Source organism: Numenius arquata, unplaced genomic scaffold (genome assembly GCF_964106895.1).
Source record: "Numenius arquata unplaced genomic scaffold, bNumArq3.hap1.1 HAP1_SCAFFOLD_429, whole genome shotgun sequence".
Taxonomy (NCBI): domain Eukaryota; kingdom Metazoa; phylum Chordata; class Aves; order Charadriiformes; family Scolopacidae; genus Numenius; species Numenius arquata.
The window spans coordinates 82,723-88,722 of record NW_027415565.1 but is presented as its reverse complement, the minus strand read 5'-3'; positions in this window follow the sequence as shown (position 1 = coordinate 88,722).

Here is a 6,000-nt window from a genome sequence, read left to right as displayed (position 1 = left end):
ACTAATTTCATTCGCTAGAGGTGGGCATGGGATGAGGCGACACAGCCAGCCGAGTAGATGTGACCACGGGAAGATGGGCAGGGAGATCAGCAGAGACATGAGTTGGTGAACAAGGCTCTGGGCTGAAAATTTAGCCAAGAATAAGGCAAAATGGATGTTGGGGCTCTTCCTGAGAGCTTGAGAAAGTTTTTTCAGATTTAAAAAAATATGAGCACATTTTCACCAGCTGAAAAGATTGAATCCTTCTACCAAAACCAACAAATTTTCCCCAAAGCATGCCAAATTGGGGAATTTCAGGATATGTATTAGCTGCAGAAGAATAAATATGGATCCTGCCGTGACTTGCAGTGTCCATACTCTGTTACACTTAATCTCACCAGTTTTCAGGTATTCCCACCTCTCCTGATTAAATGGGCTGTGTCCATAGACACCTTCTCAGCAGACTCTCTGGCCATATGCTCTTTCCCGGCTCCTCAGGAGTTTTGTCCTCCCCTTACACATTGTTCCTTCAGTCACCTCTCACTGCTTTGACCTTCAGGGAGCTAAAAGCTTGCCTGTCTGCCAGGAGTCTGCTGAATGATCTCTGTAACCGACTCACTAATGGTGTGTTTATTTATCATTTCTGATCTATCCTTCTAAAATATTTCTTTTATGGTCCCCAGTTGAGGAAGGTGGACCTTATTCAAGGTTCGTACTTGGAACACAGCCGAGGAACGTGTTGCTTCTTTTTATTAATTTGTGTCATATCATGCTTGTGGTTGTTCAAAATTAATAAGAGTCTTGTGTCTATTTACAGCCAAACCTGAGGGTAAATCAGGTGGGAATTGGTGCAAAGGCGCTGTAACATTCAGCTGCAGAGTCAGTGACAGAGTGTGATGTAGGAAAAGGAAGCAAGTCCCAGGCGGCCCCCAAGAGAAATGGTGGGGTGGAGGAGGTGGGGGGAAAGTTGTACAGAGAGGGGGGACCTCCAGGAGATGGCAGTTGGTGCCTCTCTGGTCCTCCTTAGGAGACCCTCTGGTTCAATGTCGATTGGAGAAAGCTGCTATGGCTTCCTCTGAAAAAATAATAAGATCCCCTCTCAAAATGAAAAATGAATTTCTCATTTATAGTTCTCATTGAAATCTTCCGCTTTAAGTAGACTCCTGAGACCTCTCCAATCAGCTGTACAAGTCTGGAAGCCCTGAATGAAATTCCAAAAGAGATGTGGCTCATTAGGGCTTTCTGCACTTTAAGAAGGCCCGTGGTGTATTTGGTGCTGAGCCCATGAACCTCAGATACTGAGAGGAGCTTGAACAACTTCTCCAGGAGTTAAAGCCAGAAGCAAATGCCAGAGTCTCTTGGAGCATTAATTGGCCCCACCGAGGGCCATTACAGACCAAGCCTCCCCATGGATTTCTCCGAGCAGGAAACTGGAGGCTGTGATTACAGGTGGGCAAAGGCACTGTGCAGGTGCGTCTGATGCTGAGGAAAGCCTTGCTGTGTTTTATCATGGCAAGGGGTCAGCCCTGGGAAGGGGGGTCCTGTCCCTCACACTGGCTCAGGGCTCTTCCCGGGGCAGCGTGATGTGGGGTGTGCAATGCCGAGGGAAGGACCACGATAGCCACCTCCCAGCCTCCCTGGCGGGGGGTGCAAGGAAGCAATGAGGCCCCCGTTCCATGAGATTAACATGTCTCCTTTCCGGCCTTGGTAGCAGAGACAACAGCCATAGCCACGGGGACAAAGACCTGCAGGCTGTGGACGCCCAACCTATGTCCTCCCCTTGCTCCCGCTGGGGCATCCCCTTGCCTTTACTGACAGCTCTTCTTCCTCCCTGCCTCTTCCTTGGGACACTGAGCATTGCCCTGAGCCAGGCTCCCTCTGGCTGACCTCAGGCACCACAGCACTACCCTTCAAGGGACATTGCTTTCTCCTCATGTCACGTCTTGTTGCTAATGTTCATTTAGGATCCTGCGCAACTGTGAGGTGGCAGCAACGTAAGATATATTAACACAGGGTTAAGTTGTATGATTTTCACAATATTAATCATCTGCCAATTATCAAAATGATTTAACAAAATTTGCTATAATCAACACAGAGAACTTCTTTAAAGATTCAAAAATGGCAAGGTTCAGCTGAGACGTTCATTTAGTTTCCTAAATTAAATCATACACACACAAACAGAAGACTCACAACAGTTTCCTAAATCGAATGGCACACGCACACACAGATACAGTGGTTAACCTATATAATTAAGATGCTTATCTTTTTGCGAAAAGCAGTAAATAATTAGTATGAAACAATCTTTGAAAGCTCTAGAAATCCAATAGTTGAGAATGACTCACTCTTTCCTACCATCGATGTTTGTCAGCAGACAATCTCTGAAATCCTCGGGAAATCTACTCTTCGAAATCCTTGTAAAATTTAATCTTTGAAATCCAATCTTCGAAAGCCTCATGAAATCTACCTTTTGAAATCTTTGGAAAATCTACACTTTAATACCTTCATATCCTCATACCCGCATTGATAGGTTCCACTCAAATATGAGGAAAAACTTCTTCACGGTGAGGGTGACAGAGCCCTGGAACAGGCTGCCCAGGGAGGGTGTGGAGTCCCCTTCTTTGGAGATTTTCAAGACCCGCCTGGATGCAGCCCTGAGTAACATGCTCTGACATGCTTTGGGCAATCCGGCTTCAGCAGGGGAGTTGGACAAGATGATCTCTATGGTCCCTTCCAACTCTAAAAAAATTCAGTGAAATTCAGTGAAAAGATATCCCAATAGCCTTCATATCCTGGGGAACCTACAACTTCTCAGGGCAACCTGTTGCAGCATCTCACAACCCTTATCATAAAGAAAATCTACCTTATGCCTATTCTAAATCTACCCTTTTTCCCTTCTTCTGTTTAAAACTGGTGTCTCTTGTCCTGTCAGTACAGGCCTTGGTGAAAAGTCTCTATCTTACTTTTAAACTCCCCTTAAATATTGAAGGGCCTCTGTAAGGTCTCCATGGAGCCTGTTCTTCTCCAGTTACAGAATCACAGAATGAGATGGGGTTGGAAGGGACCTCTAGAGATCATGTGGTCCAACCTCCTGCCAAAGCAGGGTCACCCAGAGCAGGTTGCACAGGATCACATCCAGGCGGGATTTGCATGTCTCCAGAGCAGGAGACTCCACACCCTCTCTGGGCAGCCTGTTCCAGGGATCTGCCACAATCACAGTAAAGAAGTTGTTCCTCATGTTCAGATGGAACTTCTGTGTTCTGCTTTGTGCCCATTGCCCGTTGTTGGGTACCACTGAACAGAGTCTGGCCCCATCCTCCTGACACCCACCCTTTCGATATTGATCAGCATCGATGAGGTCCCCTCTCAGTCTTCTCTTCTCCAGGCTAAACAGACCCAGGTCTCTCAGCCTTTCCTCATCAGAGAGGGGCTCCAGTCCCTGATCATCTTTGTAGCCTCCGCTGGACTCTCTCCGGTCGTTCCTTGTCTTTCTTGAACTGGGGAGCCCAGAACTGGACACAGCACTCCAGACATGGCCTCGTGTCATGGTTTGGCTGGGTTGGCCCATGACGAGATGACAGATGCTCTCCCCCACCTCTCGCTCTGAGCAGAAGAGGGAGAGAGTAAAGAGATTTAGAGTTTAGCAAAACCTAAGCTACTTTAATGAAATATTACTAATAAAATAAAAAGAAAATAATGAAATAGATACAGTATATTCAAAACCATATTAAGATCCCAGGATGATGATCATGTCACCTCCAGGCACTGGGGAAGTCCCAGACTGGACCCAGTGATGGATGAGAACTGGATTCCGGATCAGGAGTCAGGAACACGTCTCGGGATCAAAGGCAGATCAACAGACAGGGTCCTCCTCGGATGTCGCCGTTGAAGAAAGAGACTGACCCTTTGATCCCTCAGCTTTTATACTGAGCGTGAGGCAGATGGGATGGAATCCCCTGTTGGTCGGTTTGGGGTCACCTCTCCTGTCCCCTCCTCCCACAGGTGCGACCCCTCTACGCTTTTCCACTGCTGACCCTCCAACGGGGCAAATAACGACATGAGCTGACCTTGGTTGTTATATTAATAAGTATAAGCAAGAGCCTCTCTGCACACCATTCCTTGGCATCAGCTGTAAACATTGGTCTTACCACGCTGAGAACAAACAGGTTTCTGCCCAATACGCTGTTAATTTCAGAGAGTTAGAAGAGGCTTAGCTAAAAGTAAAATTAGTGAACAGAAAGCTTCATGTCTTCCAGGTCTCCTGGGACAGGGTCATTGGTTCTTTAGTGGAAAAGAAGTCAGGGTTAATAGTCCAAGGGATGAACAAGCTTCAGCAGCCTCTCAGCAATGCCCCCTTTCATCAAGGACAGAGCTCCTTAGAAGCTGCGAGAGCTTGCCAGCAGCTTCCAGCAATCATGGTCTGCTCTGACCAGCCTTAGATGGCAGCAACATAGAGCAAGATTGAAGTTCCCCAAGGAAAGTCTTGCAAAGTCCTCAGAAGAGGTTTTCAGGACTCTCCTGGACAAAGTGAATTGGAAGGAAGTTGTGGTGAATTCATTGTTGACCCTGTTGTGAGCAGGAGGTTGGTCTAGAGACGTCCCAAGCTCCCTTCACACTTGAACAGTCCCATGATAAACCTGTTGTCTCTGATGATGGCTGCTGTGGTTCTTGCAGCCATTAACTCCTCATCTGCATGTGGGTCAGCACCAGGCATGGAAACCCTTGAGTCAGACCCTCACAGTGGTCTCATGGTGCCACCAGGGCCTGGAACATTGGAAGTTCAGTGTGTCATTGTGGATGACAGCTTTTCCAGACAGAACAGGCTCTCCTGACAGCCTGCAAGAGCTGTGCTTTGCAAGAGGATGACAAATGAGAGTGACACATGCAGGAAGTGATGACATGAGGGTGATGATATTCCAACATCCCTGAGGTCCCTTGGAAATCCAGTAAAATCCAGTAGGACTGGAAGAGCCCTCACCCTCTCAGGCAGCATTTGCAAGGTTGAACTTATCAGTATGAAAGGCTGAGAGAGATGAAGTTGTTCAATTGTGACAAGAGAGCTTTGGGAAGAACTAAAATTGACCTTTCTATGACTACCAGGAGGTCATCAAGAAGGCGGATCCATGCTCTTCCCTGTGGTGTGTGAAGAAACACCATCTACCCATGAAACACTGCACTGTCCAATACAAACATCCCACCTCTGCTCCCTCTTTCCTCACTGGCTGTGGCTTTGCAGCTGTTTCTGAGATGGCCACCATGGCTAACCCTGCATTGGAAAGAAATTGCAATAAAGAGCACCACCTTTGAGTATTTGTGGTTCCCTGCAGGCCCCCATGCTGTTCCCTTGTGAGGGACACCACCATCGGGGTAACCATCTGCACGCTAATATGGACAGCTGACAAAATGGAGCTTCAGTCCAGGGGGACCTTGAGAAACCCTGGGATTTGGGCAACAGAAGCCTCTGGAAGTTTCACAGGGAGAAGTGGCCAGAGCTGCATCGGGGGGAAGAATAACCCCGTAGATGAGGGCAGCCTGGGACCTGACTGGCTGGGCAGGGATCCTGAGGAGAAGGGCCTGGGCACCCCGAGGGATGCCATAGGAGCCAGTAGTGCACGGTCACCAGGAACAAGGGCAGCTGCATGTGGGGCTGCGTTAGGAGGAGCGTGGGTCACCCACCCCAGGGGAGCTGTCATCCCACTCCTCTGAAACCTGGTGTGGCCACCTCTGGACTCGTGTGGCCCTCTTTGGGGCTTCCTGTTCTAGAGAAGTGGGGAGGACTGGGGAGTGTCCAGAGGAGCTCTGCCAAGAGGGGATTCATGGCCTCAAGGCCATGAGGCCCCTTTCTGGGGAGGCTGAGGGACATGGCCTTCTCCAGCCTGGTGAAGTGGAGGCTCAGAGCACCACAGTCACAGCCTGGAACTGCTTGAAGGGGGGTTTCAGAGATGGTGGAGCTTTTCTTCATAATGGAAAAAAAAACCATGGGAAAGGAAGGATGCCACAAACTGTGTCTGGGGAGGTTGAGGT